Source organism: Symsagittifera roscoffensis, chromosome 8 (genome assembly GCF_963678635.1).
Source record: "Symsagittifera roscoffensis chromosome 8, txSymRosc1.1, whole genome shotgun sequence".
Lineage (NCBI taxonomy): Eukaryota > Metazoa > Xenacoelomorpha > Acoela > Convolutidae > Symsagittifera > Symsagittifera roscoffensis.
In genome coordinates, this window is record NC_087069.1 from 43,383,535 (window position 1) to 43,397,486 (window position 13,952).

Sequence of the window (13,952 nt, forward strand, 5' to 3'; positions counted from 1 at the left end):
AAAGCACTCGACAAAAAAGACATATCGATCAAAAATAATAAACTAAAACATTCAAAACCCAATTCTAAATGATGAACTTTGTTTGAAAAAGTAACTTTGGCACACCGTTTTTTTTCTTCTAATAAATCATGAATAATGATCACACTAATAGAAATAACCATAAAAAAGTAACAATAGTAATAAGTAAATTAATTTGTTACCAAGGTAATTCTATGAAACTAAATTTATGAAAATTATGCTTTTTGGGTAATATCTTATGATGTTTTTTTATCAGAATGAAATTGTTAGAGTATTTTTCAATTTAGTGTTTTGAAGGAAAACTCTTTTCGAGCTTTTTTCTTTTTTTGGAATACTGGATTGCAATTTGAGGCGAAACTGTTGAAAAGTAAGTTGATGTTTAAAAGACATTTTTCTTTCTGTCTCCGAATTATCGTGGAACAATCGCTAGATTTCGACCGTGCTCAAGGTATGTTTCGACCGTGCTCGAGGTATAATTCGACCGTGCTCGAGGTATGTTTCAAAATGTGCTCGACCCAAACACCTGTCTTGACTATTCTTTACCGGTCGAGCACTGGCATGTGTTCGACTTTGAAAGTCGAATTGCAAAAGTGAGCACATCGACTTTCCTCTCAAGGATTCTACGACACTAAAAATGTTCTTAGGGGCCTTCAGCGCCAATATTCTTTTATTAATTTAGAGGGAAGTGTTGTGGGGAGCGCGACGAAAAACGCAATTTTTTTTGTCAAAATCTTCCTAAATTACTTAAAAACACGCTTTTTGGCCTGTTTTTCTTTACTTTGCCTGTGGCGCAGTAGTTTGATCAAAATGGGGTTTCTTTATAGTGATTTTGGAGAGCTCAGAATTTCAATTTGGTCGAGCTAAAAGAAAAATTTTTTTTTTGAATATCTCTCCCCTCGAGAAATTCCTAGATCCGCCCCGTTGATATAGGACCGCGTTGATAAAGGGAAAGAATACAGATTTGAGAGGACACTCTTATATTTTTCCTTATACTCATTTTTTTAATAGCAAAAATATGGTTTAAAAATCTAAATTCATATAGCAATTTCAGATAAATTATGCATACTAAGCCTCAGTATCTCATCTGCATACTTTTTATTTCTTGTGATGTCGTTCTTTCAAATTAATTCAGTCTGTTCTAACTTTGGTAAATTTTAACACTTTTTAGGAAAAAATGCGATCTCTGTTTCCTCAAGTGAAAGATTTACAATTCCAGCTAGTCATAAAGTTTGACACCCAATCAACGCCGAAACCAGAGGGAGTATTTTTGAACCAGACCATTCTGTATATAGACGACTGGGTCCCAATTGTGAACGAAACGGTTCAGAAAACTTTCAGTGTTATGATTGAAAACGTTTCATTTGTGCACAAGTGGAATCAAACGAGGCAATTTGGACAAGTCATGTCTGTAAGTTCAAATAATTAGCCGAACAGCTCTTTTTACTTTATCACCCAGCTGCCAATTTTTATATGGGTTTTCTTCTGTTTGCATTGTCGGATTGTTACAAAAATTGGCAAGCGGACTAATTAGGCTGTGACAAAGATAATTTGTCCTCGTATTTAGCCTTGTGAAACTCCTCGTTGCTCCATAAAATTGAGGCTTAAGTGAAGTTGTTGGGGGGGGGGGGGGGGGGGGGGGGTCGGAGGTTGAAAGATACCTAGCCCGTTAAATAGTAAAAAGTTCGAACTAATGAAAAGGACAAAGTTCAATCCTAATTTGGGCACAATTTCAAAATAAAAAATGGGTCTTTTTTTTCTACGAATTAGTTCTGGTTGCCAAGTTTATTCGAAGGATCCTTTGTCTGGTATTATTCGAGAGCAGTCAATTCCTGCAACTTGTGAATTCTGCAACTTGTGAGTAACTTGTGATTTTTTTTAAATGTGCATTTATTTGTTAATAATAAGTAAAAAAACGCGATTTGCTGGAGACAACTTAATAAAATAAAATGGGGCATTATGCTTAAGGTTAAACAGAGTTAAAAAAACACTGGAAATACTATCAAAATGTTGACTCTTTGATGATGTGAGTTGTGACCTTTGGTCGTTATCTCATGGAGTAGTTTCAATAGAGTACACAGTCTGTATGTCACGCTATCTATTCTTGACCTGATATGTTCGTGCAGTTAGTTAGTCCGTTACTGAAGCTATTATTCATCCTAATTATTAGATCTCAATTGATCCTTTCAAATAGTGGTAAAAGCAAGATCAACGTTATTTTTTTTAATCAAAACGAGGTCTGATTGCGGACAGTCAAATTTTATAGTCAACAATATAAAGTTAGTGAAAACATAAAGCCTTCCACTGAAAAAAAAATATATTTATTTTATGCGACTTTAATTAAATCAGAGGCTCCAATTTAGCAAACGTAAAAATCTCTTTCAGTGGCTTTGAAACCAAACCATAAATACTAAGAACATTAAAAATGGAACTTTTTTATTAGACTCCTGCATGGCATAGAAAAGTATATCCAGCGTTGTTGTTGTACGAGGGGATTACATGGATATTAACATGGAAATCGTAAGCAAGATTTGAATCATTCAGATCAGGTCAACTATGCCTCCTCCTTATTATTAAAATCATCATCCATCCTTATAAGGTCTAATTCAATATTAAAGCAAATGCAAAGTATTTCCGTTTTACATCCTTTGTCTGCCTCAGCGGTTTGAGTTGCTAACAAGACCTGTTCAGATAATCTTTTTTAGTTACCCGAGATTTTTCACCTAATTTGAAGCAAGATTTGAACGTTTGAGCAGTTTTTTGGTCAATTGTGCTCAAAATCTTGCTTCATAATTAGCGGTTCGAGCAAGTTTTGAGCGGTTTATCAAAAAAACGCTATAAAACCACGCAAGATTTGAATAGTTTTTGAGCGGTTTATCTAAAAAATTGACATATCCTGCAACTTGCACAAGGATTGGGTGAATATGAAATTTTTTGCGGACTTTTTGGGAAAAAAACGTTCTCCAGGGTGCGTCAGATTACAATGAACTATAAGGATGAAGACTGCTAAATGCCTACAGAGATAGGCGCACAATTTTAGGTCTGTATGTTCCTGGATTCCAGAGACAAGTCTTTAAACATGTTAAAATTTTGTCGAAACTATCAAAAAAAATGAATGAACAAAAGGAGAACAAAGAGAGCGTCCTTGTTGCGAAATCCGCTTACATTTTCCAAAAAGCACAGTTTGTCCTCGTAGTGATTCTGCAATTGCTAACTTATTTTGTCCTCAACTACTCTTCTACATCTTTGTAAAGATGTTTGTTACACTATTATGAGGAGGCTTATCTACAAATATTTCATCTATATTTAAGGTGCTTGAAAAAGCAAAACGTTTGCATTTACAATTTTTTGTACAATAAGTCTCAACTATGAAAAAAAAATTACAAGAGAAGTAAGTTGGTTTTAAAGTAAAGCGTGTTTTATCAGTATTTTTTGATTTTCACATTTAAAAATAACTTGAAAATGCTTTTTAGCCTAGTGTTTTTGGTTCAGAGTTATGAAAAAATTCTAAAATATTATTAATTCTTAAAGTTTATGGAGCAGTAATAATATGCAAAAATTGAATGTAATAGAAGATTTACATAAAAATAGTTTTTACAAAAAATGAGATTTTTTGTGAAAATCATCCACCAACACGCCATATAAAGTACAATGTGATAGATATTGCTCCTAGTAACAAACAATGTGGCAATTAAGCTTTCTTCAACCCTTTTGGAACTATTTCTAAGACTGATTAAATCTCCGCTTACGCGTAAATAGCGCGAAACATAACATATCGCGCGGTAATTGTCCCAAATTAGCCAAAATGGCAATCTTTAAAACTAAAACCCTATAACTTTAAGAAAATTGATCACATGTGAAACATCTTTTCAAATGATATAAAAAGTCCGTCGAACATGTTAGTTAAAAAGTCGAAATTTGTCTGAAGAAAAAAAAACCACCCCGAGCACAAATATTCAATTAATCTCGTTACAAAAGCCAGAACAATGAAATTTAACAAGGTGCAAATGGTACTACATGCTTTTCAAAAATAGTCAGACAAATGTTTGCTATTCAAATCGGCTAATAAACTCAAGAAAACTCAAAACAGACTTTTTAAAATTTATTGAAAACGAAAACTTAGGTCGTGTTATAATTAATGCTTTCATTTTTCTAAACCAATTTGAGAAAACTAGGTCAACAAATATTTATTTAACTATGAAAATCACGCTCTACTTATAAGAGTTTGAATCACGCTCTACTTATAATTCGATTTAAGTATATTGTAGAATAAATCTGCAAATGCTGTTTGTAACAGCAAATTTGAAGTTTCAGGCAACCTTGAGACATATCTTAGTCTGAAGTTCTACTTCTGTAGAAAAAAATTTTTCATCTAATTGGCGGGAAATTGATTTTTTTTTGATGATTGGCTGACATCATGGCTCTTTGAACGAAGAGCCAACAAACTGAAATTAAGAGTACCATTCCAAAAGCTCAAAAATAATGTTATTATGCAGCATAACAGAAGATTGTTGTTATGCAATTCATCGACTAATTCTTATGTAATTTACGCAAGTCTGATGTAATTTTGGCTTCGAGATATGGCAGTTTGTTGATATGGTGGTGTGTTGAATATCCACCCCTTTTTTGCAGCAGATTACGAAATACGTAAAAATTTTTCAATTAATCTGTCTCTTTTTCAGAGTTAAACACCGATTTGCGACACGTACAAGTTTCCTCGCAGTTAAGAAAGCCAACTGTCCAAGCAGTTCTCACTAAATAGAACAAAAACAAGGATAGCCGGTTACAATTTTTAGTCTTAAAATTTCTTTTTTCAAAGTATTGTCGTTTTTTTTGGCGTGGTGTGATCAGAAGAGCTGAACAAAAAACTGGAGATTAGGTATAAACCACGCTAACAGTAAAGTAAGCAAAATGAAAAACAACTTTTTTTAGAAAATTTACTTGAAAAATGAAAAAAAAAATCAAGCTTGAAAGTTTTTGAATTTTTGAAAATTCTGATTCCAAAAAGGCGTTAAAATACTCAAAGTTTGAAAAATTTATAACATTATTCAAGTCAAATTAAGTTTTTACGTTTTAAATTAAGCTATTGTTACATTTCAAGCAGTTAAATTAAGACCGCATTCTCGCTTCATTCGCTCGAAATAAGACAAAAAAAAATCAAAAATTTCAAACCGGTTTTTCTCGACACGACGAAATTTTTTTGAAATTTTTAAATGATTTTTAATGGGTTTCGAATCACGGCTGTCAGGGTTTAATATGATATATCACTCAACCCAGTCTGATGATTATTTGTGATACTTGATTTTGCGTGTAGAACAAAAAAAAGAAAAACTTAAACACACCCGAATACAAAGAGTAAAACACACCTGAACACAATGAAACATGTCAAAAGCTACCTTTTATTTAAATTAATAATTCTAACGTATCAGATTTAAAAGGCTTTACAGACAGCTTGTGAGATTAAGTTTCAAAAAACCATAAACGTTTTTAGAAAAATTCCAATAAACTGTATAGTTCAAATTGTGCAATTAGCATATTGCTTATAGAAACTTCAGTGTTTTGCTTGCCTGTGGTAAGCAACGATTCTTGAATAATCATTACCATAGAAACGAGTTTGTAAGTAAAATCAGGACTGTTCAGATTTTGTATTTAGGTATACTGCAACCTTCAGGAGAAGTGGGTGGGTATGAATTATGAACGTGATCTTCACAATACAAAGCTGTTCTTTTGGGTGCAACAAATTACCGTTAATTATTTGGACTGCCAAGTGCCAAAGGAAACTTATACGTGCCGCAACCCTTCAATAAACATGGAACGAACAGACGAAATTAAAGAAAGGCGACAATTGTTAGCATCTTTTTCAAAATCTGTTTTCAAAAAACGAACAGACAGGACTGAAAAAAAAACGTCTACAAAATTCTCCCATTTTGAAGAAAAACAATTTGGTGCAATGGATATTTACAGTATTTTGAGTCATAAGAATTTAAGTTCCAACTGAAAAAAAAAGTTTTAGGATGCAAACATTCTGCATTAGTTGCATGTTTTTTCTTTTTGAATCTGCCTGCTTTTCAACTATAGAAATGCATGAAGCAGGTCAAACTTCTGGATGACAAATTTTCACCATGAAAAATGAAATTCAGGCAAAAACATGCCTCATTGCTAAAAATTAATTGAATTTGACCTCAGAAAATGAAAGTTTGCAGATGTCTTTAACAAAATAACTATACCGAAGATTTCGATAATCGAAATTGACGAAACATAAAACTTTCATCCAAAAACTTTCGCTATTTAAAAAGTAACCAATCAAAACACAAACTAATGTCTTTTTTGAAACAAAATGAAAAAAGAACAGACTGTTGTTTTCAGTTTTCTAATTTGCATTAGCTATTGTCTGGCTGTATCTTCTCTAATTTTGCTGAACAATAAAATAGAACCACTTGCTCTTATCTATGATAGCGAGTTTTGGAGGCAGATGACATCTTTAAGCAAGTTCTGATAGATTATTTGTTCCATTTTAAAGATTTCTGATAAACATATTTGCCTCTTTCGCTTTTCCCGTTCAACCTCAAAAAAGCATTCGTTTTGTGGTTTGACGAGTGGTTCTTTGAATTTGTTCTATGAACTGGGCTAAATTTCTTCAAAACTTCCTCACAAACTAGTAAGCCACTTTTCGCGCAGATGCGAAGCAGAGGAGATGAACTAACACGGCGTTGTAAGCTAGCAAGCAGAAAATGAGAAGAAAGCCACTAAAACGTGAAAACTATTTGGTTGAAAAACAAGAAAAGTCAAGAAACACAATTTTCGCCATTAAAAAAGCTTTTTAAAAATTTACTGAGTCAAGTAAGCCCACAAAATTTAAGCAGACGCCACTTGAGTCAAAAAGAAGATATCCCAGATAATTTTGAGCTAAGTAATTTTAAAGTTCGAAGTTTTCACGCCCCATTTTCTCTGAAGGATGCAAAAGTGGAACAATTTACTTTTCAAACGACGCAAAATGAGGTAGATAAGCCGACAACAACAAATTGTTTAAGCCAGAAATAGAAAAAATATATTTTTTCAAATATTAGGCTTCAAAAATTTAGCCGACAAAAAATACGTAGAAAAACAATAATCCGACATTGGGCAGGCTCTTTTTTCTATAAAAACTTTGTACCTTTCCAAAGCCTTTTCAAATTAAGCGGGAAAAAAGTCAAAAAGTCCGTTCTGAATCAATTCATTACGAGGCCAAACTGTGCACTGGATAGGAGCACAATTTTGTGTCTGTATGTTCCTGGATTCCAGAGACAAGTCTTAAAATATGTTCCAAAATGTAAGTGGATTCCACCCTGTTTTAGCAGGGGCAGCAAAAATAAAGCAGCTATTAATCTTGAAACTTGAAGTTGAAAACTATTCAAAAAAGATTGAGTACGCCTAACGATCGATAAAAAAGCTTGATAAACGCAATAAATTAGCAACAGAAAAAAAATTGTCGTCAAGAGTATTTGATTAAAAAGTTTTGATGCTTTGAATTTTTCAAGTATATCTGAAAACGAAGTTTTGCAAAAACAATCAAAAATACTAGTCAAACAATTACTGCAGTGATGGGGCGATATTAATGGTAGTTTTTACAAAAATTAAAGGCTCGCCTCTTTGAATTTTAGCCTAGAAATATATAATTGTTCACCATTATTTGGCTTTACAAGGCCTTTAAAAGTTTGTAAAAGGTTTGTAACTGAAATTTAGTAGTTTGTAGAACAAATCCTAAGTTGTATGACTACCATTTTAAAATGTCAAACAGTAATACAAAGACCTATTCAGCTCAGTTGGTTTTTTGAGTTTTTTTCCTGAAAAGTTGTTCATGTTCAGCTTCATTTTCAATAGTTTTTTTAGAAATTTTTGCTATGAAAACATCGCACTCATTTGATAAATGGAAGGAAAATTGCGCCCTTCAATAGAAAATTTTATTTGGCGAAAAAAGGTGATTGCCCCAAATTAACAAATCGAAAGATTTATCTAACAATTTATCCTCTATTTGAGTTGTATCTTTTATTACTAATCCACGAACATTTCAGCGACCACCATTGTTTGTTTAATGGAACTAGACCCACAGTTATTCCCTGGAAGTACACCACTCCAAAGTCGAAGCTAGACTACGACGACTATGACTACAATATGATGTTCACTTACGCCCCAAACAACAAAACTGAAGGGATCAAGTTTTTTAAAGTCTTCATAGAAAATGTTTGTCTGGCCCTTTTCCAGTCCACCCCTTTCAAGTTCAATTTTGAAAAGCTTGTGTAACGTTGTCATAATGCAATGAAATTTGGCGTGGTGAACAAATCGACAACTTTGAACAGATTTGTTCTTCATACTTTACAGCGTAACATCACGCATTTAGCCGTAATTACACGTAAAACAAACAAAACTCGGTATTTTGAAGAGGGGAACTGGAAAAGAGCCGTTTGTCTGATGTGAAATGAATACACTTTTGGACAGAAAATAAAAACAAAATATGTGAGAATATCATCTCTACAAGTCAATAAGTTTTCTGTAGAAACTTCTAATAAAAATATCTTATTGTTCCGACATTCGTAACGAAAGTAACTGAATATTTGTGCTCGGGGTGAGTTTTTTTTCTTCAGACAAATTTCGACTTTTAAACTAGCCATTTTTGACGGAATTTTCTTATATCACTTGAAAAGTATTGTTTTTCTGAACTTAAATTTGAAAAGATATTCTACCTGTGATTTTTTTTCGTTAAGTTATGGGGGTTTAAAGATTGCCATTTTGGACAATTTGAGACAATTAACGCGCGACAAATTTCGCGCCATTAACGCGTGAGCGGAAATTTAAGCCGTCTTAGAAATCGTTCTAAATTGGTTAAAGGTAGCTTATTTGCCATAACCGATTGGTTACTAGTAACGAAATCTATCACTTTGTTCTTTATATGGCGTTTGGGGGGATGATTTTCGAATTTTTACCGAATTTTCGAATTTTCACCGAATTTTTAAGCTCGGTGTGATTTTTTTATTCAGTCAATTTTCACCGGTCGAAACAATTTTTTTCAACAAAAATTTTTTATACCCCATTGAAGATATCAACTTCCTGAGTTCAAATGTAAAAAAAAATTTACCTCCGATGATTTTTTTGAAAAGTTGTGGAGGTTTGAAAATTGCCAAATTTGCCATATTCTGGTCTAAATCAAGCGCGCTCTGAAGTGTTTATTCAAAATGCTGAGAGCGTAACGCAAATTATTTAAGCGTGGCGAATTATACCGCACAAAAAAAATTGTTCCGAATTGAATTGAGGCTGGCTAATCGGATCGGTCGTTTTAATTTCATACGACTCCACATTTCACTCTTTGATATTATCTAAAACTTATAGATTTTCATTACTTTCTTTTCCAAAACTATTCGATATGAATTAAGGGACAGTAGGAACATTCAGGGCTTTGCCGGGTACGTGAAAGATAATTTGTGAACCTATTTAAAAAGGCTATTCAAATTTGAAATGGATACAGTATTTGATAAAAATTTAAGACAGAAATTTTGAGGTTAAAAATTTCACAAAAACGAAAAGTATGAGATATTAATTACTGTCTTCTAATGATATCCTCAGATTAAGATTAAAAATATTTCCTAGTTCCGTGTTTGTGAAAAACTTAAGCCCCAAATTTCCCGCCTTATATTTTATGTTAAGATAAAAGGGTTCCAGGAGAAACAAAGACATCTTAAATACAAGTAGTGCAATTAAAAATACGAGAACTTGATTCAAATTGGGGGTTTGTTCTAAGCAAAAAACGAGACAGACGAGGAAAGAAAGAAGCGTTTGAGTATCTTCATTCCGAAACCCTCCAACCACAACGGTACAACAATCGGAGTGATAGCTGCATTTCTCATTCTCATGCTCATTCAGAACGTCATCTTTCCTATTATTGTGTTCACGCTTCTTAAGTGATGGCATTTTCCACCTGGGTATTATATCGGGAGAAATAAAATCTGAAACCTGTTAAATTCTTTCAAAATAAACTTTATTACATTTAAATTCTCTCTCTAATATCCGAATTAAACTCTTGACTTGTTTGTTCAATTTCAAATGAACTCTGTCAATTCAAACTTTTGTATCTCTTTCTGATTGAAGCTCTTAAAAAATAAAATAATTTCCGACGATAAAATTAATAATGCTATTAGCAGGATATGGTTGAACAGTTGCACTTTGGGCCAAAAAATCAGAAAACTTGACAGAGCATCAAATAATAAGAACTAAAAAAACTGCCGCAGAAAAACTAAAGTTTACAAAAATTACCGATAAAATTTTGACAGAAAAGACAATCTTTGTAATCCGAATCGAAAACTTTGGAAAAATATCCTAAGTTTGTGCTCAAATAAATGGTGCGAATACCAAGGGAGTTTAGTATAGTGTCAATCGCACGCCAAAAAATGACGTTTCACCTTTATCTTTTTAGTATCTTGCTAACGCATGCTTTGTCGGAAAATTCGTTTCTATTTAAAACTTTCTGATTAAAAATTCAAGCTATATGGAAGATGACATCAAGCGAGCAATTCAAAGCTGATCTCGCAATTAAAGAGCAGATTTTGCGCTAGCGCGCTCAAAGCTATCCTTCAATGTAACTTATCAAGCGCTCCAGATGATTTTAAGTAGGCGCCACAACACAAGCCCTTACTTTGCAATCAGAGGCGTAATGCGCAACTGTTTCGTGTTTATTCTCAAAATGGAAGAACGAAATGAAATATTAGAGCTTGGAATGGTTCTTTCTCCATAAAACCGTCAATTTTGCGCCTATCAAGTTTGGATTAAATACTTTCTGCCATCTTGAAAATATTGACATCCTGAGCTCAAAATTAAAAGGTTCTTTTTAATTAGGAATTTTTGGCGGATTTTGTGGATCTCCTTTACAATCCCATCCTATGGTATCTACTTAAGAATCTCCACCCCTTTAAATGAATACACTAAATTAGCGCTAGAGATTTGTATTGAGAATTAAAATTTAGCTGCATTCTGATTGGTCGAAAATTCGATTAAGTTAATCTACTTAAGAATCTCCCCCCTTTCTGAAAGGGGGATTGTTAAATAGATCCTTGTTTTATATCAGCCGAAAGAAATTGTTGCCCTGAGCTCAATTTTGAAAAGATATTTGACCTGTGATTATTTTTCGTAAAGTTACCGGGGTTTAAAGATTGCCGATATGGCCAATTTCGGACGATTAACGCGAGATATATTTTGCGCTATTAGCGCGTAAGCGGAGACTTAATCCCTCTTAGAAATTGTTCTAAATTGGATAAAGCAGGCTATTTGTCATAGTGTGTACGTTACTAGGAACGAAATCTATCACTTTGTCACTTTGTATCGCGTGTGGGGGAATAATTTAAAAAGAAAACTGAAAACTTTCCTTTTTTTTCTTTCAAAACTTTCAAAAAATATTTTTCTTTTTTTTTTCGAAAAATTCATCTTTTTTTAAATCGAACACCCACATTGTCATAGACCCTAAAAAGCAGTCAAACCATGCGAACTAATTAGCGTGAGATGGAGAAGGTTTTCAAGCTGGAGGGACAGAATGCTGGTAAAATTTCAACCAATCAAAATCGCTACCCCTTCCTATTGGCTTGATGCATTTCTCACAAAACCGAAGTCAAAATTAACAGAAAATGACAATATAATAAATATACTAGATGCAGATATAATAGGTGCAGGTACAGTAAATTTAGTTTTTTGTTTTCCTATTTTTCGTAAATTCGTATCCTAGAAATATTAAAATTTTTTCCAATCCGCCATTAATTTCATTCATCTGCTTATTATATAATCGGTCAACATTAACACTAACGGCCTGGTTTTATTTGCTTACTTAAGATTTTTGCGATTGCCCTGAGACTTTTGAATGCTCATTTCTAATTGCCTGAAAATAAGCCAAAATAAATTTCAAGCATTCGGTCCCTCCAGCATGAGGGACGCCACCGCGTCAGATATCATATCAACATGAAATAAAGCAATCTCAGGCGCAGTCCACTTGAAAACCATACCGAATCTTGAAGATTTTTGAAGACTTAAAATATAACAGAAGATTTAGTTCAACAGATATAAAGGTTATGAACAATTGAGCTTTTTGTATGAACAACAAATACCTCTGAGAGGACAGCCAACGAACCCACTTGAGTTTCAAGCGACTAGCCTTTGAATAAACAAACTCGACATGAAAAAACTTATTTCAATTTAAAGGTCAATAACAAAAAAAAACATTACATTAATTGATTGAGTTGAAAGCAGTTTGTTTAAAATTCCCGCATCAAAAAAGTCCTAAGTTTATCAGGCAGAAACATTTTGCAAAAGAAAAACATCTCCATGAATTGTGTTTTTAGGAGATATTTACCAAAACTAAGTCAATCATGCTTGTTTTATTTAGTTTCATCTTTTTTGCCTTTTTCAGGCAACGTCCCTCGCGTAGCTTCTATTATTCTAAAGTGAAAAGCAGTTTTTATTCCAAAAACGCATGATTATTAGTTGATTGCCTTGAGTGTATACACTTGATTAATTACCATGCTTTAGTTGGTTGACTAAAAACGCTCATAAACGGAATCAAATTACAATTTTGAAAAAGTTTTCAAAAAATTGAATTTCAGACAGATGATGGTCAATTTAATGCTTTACCGCAATGCGTTAATGGTTTGGTCAAATTATATTTTGATTCATTTCATTGTATGTGTTGCATAACTTTCAGTCCGGAAATTTTTCGAAAATCTTAAAAGTTTGCTAAAGGTAAAGATTTAGAATCATCTTAATGACAATCTTTGAATTGATGGAAAACCTTCAAGGTTTAAGTGCCCAGAATTTTTCATTAATCAGAAATCTTTGCGTTAATTTTTTGTCGTCAAGATTCTTCGCATTTTATTGACAATTCCAAGTTTCTCGATGCAGAATTGTCAATAAAACGCGAAACGTCAAATTTTTTGACATGTCAGTCAAAACAGCCTTGATACGAGCCAGCAATCTTGCTTTTTATCTCCTTCAAATTTAAGGAGCATAGCAACATACTCCTTGATGTAATTTTATGCAGTATATATGATGTGCTTTGATCAGCCGTGAAATTAAAATCGACCTTTAGCTCAGATAGCAACAGTTCATTAATTAGAGATTCAAAAAGAAAGGATCAAATGATTCAAAAAAATTGGAAACTTCTTCAAACTATAAATCGAATCACAAATTAAAGATAACTCAGTCGATTTAAAAAGTAATTTAAAAAGAAATTTAAAAAGTAAAAAAACGCCAAAAAGTCCATTTTAGCGAGCAAATAAAACTTCAAGTTGACTCGCTTAGAATTCATTATCGCTAATCGACAGCAGATTTAGATACAAGTTAAAATGCAACCAAAAAGCAGCAAAAAGGGGTTCTCATTTGGCCGTGAACTAACCAATAGCTCTATTTGATGGCATTATAAACAAATTAAATGCATAGTGGGAGAAAGAGTATGATGCCTGTGCTTATGAAGAGCTACCTCCTGCCTGCCCAGCGAAAATTGATTCCAATGAAATAACAGATTGAAGTTCTCCGACTTGAACGATGAATCATATTATCAGCATGATTTGAGCTCAGTTACCTTTAATAATACATATTTTCTTACCGCCGAGAAACGTAGATCTGAATATTTCTCTTTTTAAGACTTTTGTCTTTTTTTTTCAGAGGCTGAATAACGAATTTGTGTTCCGGCCATTGAAAATAAAGAACACTTTTGTCCGAGAGTGTTTTTTTTGTTTACCACTCAAAATCAGGTAGTCCAAATAACACAGGCGAAGCTATGCTTCGCAAACACTAGCGAGAACACGACAAAAAAGCAGCTCTTTAAAGTCAAGAAACAAAATAATGAAAATAAACCTGGAATTAGTTTAAAAAATTCTATCATGCGACGGATTCGAACCTACAACCAAGAGATTAAGGATCTCACGCCC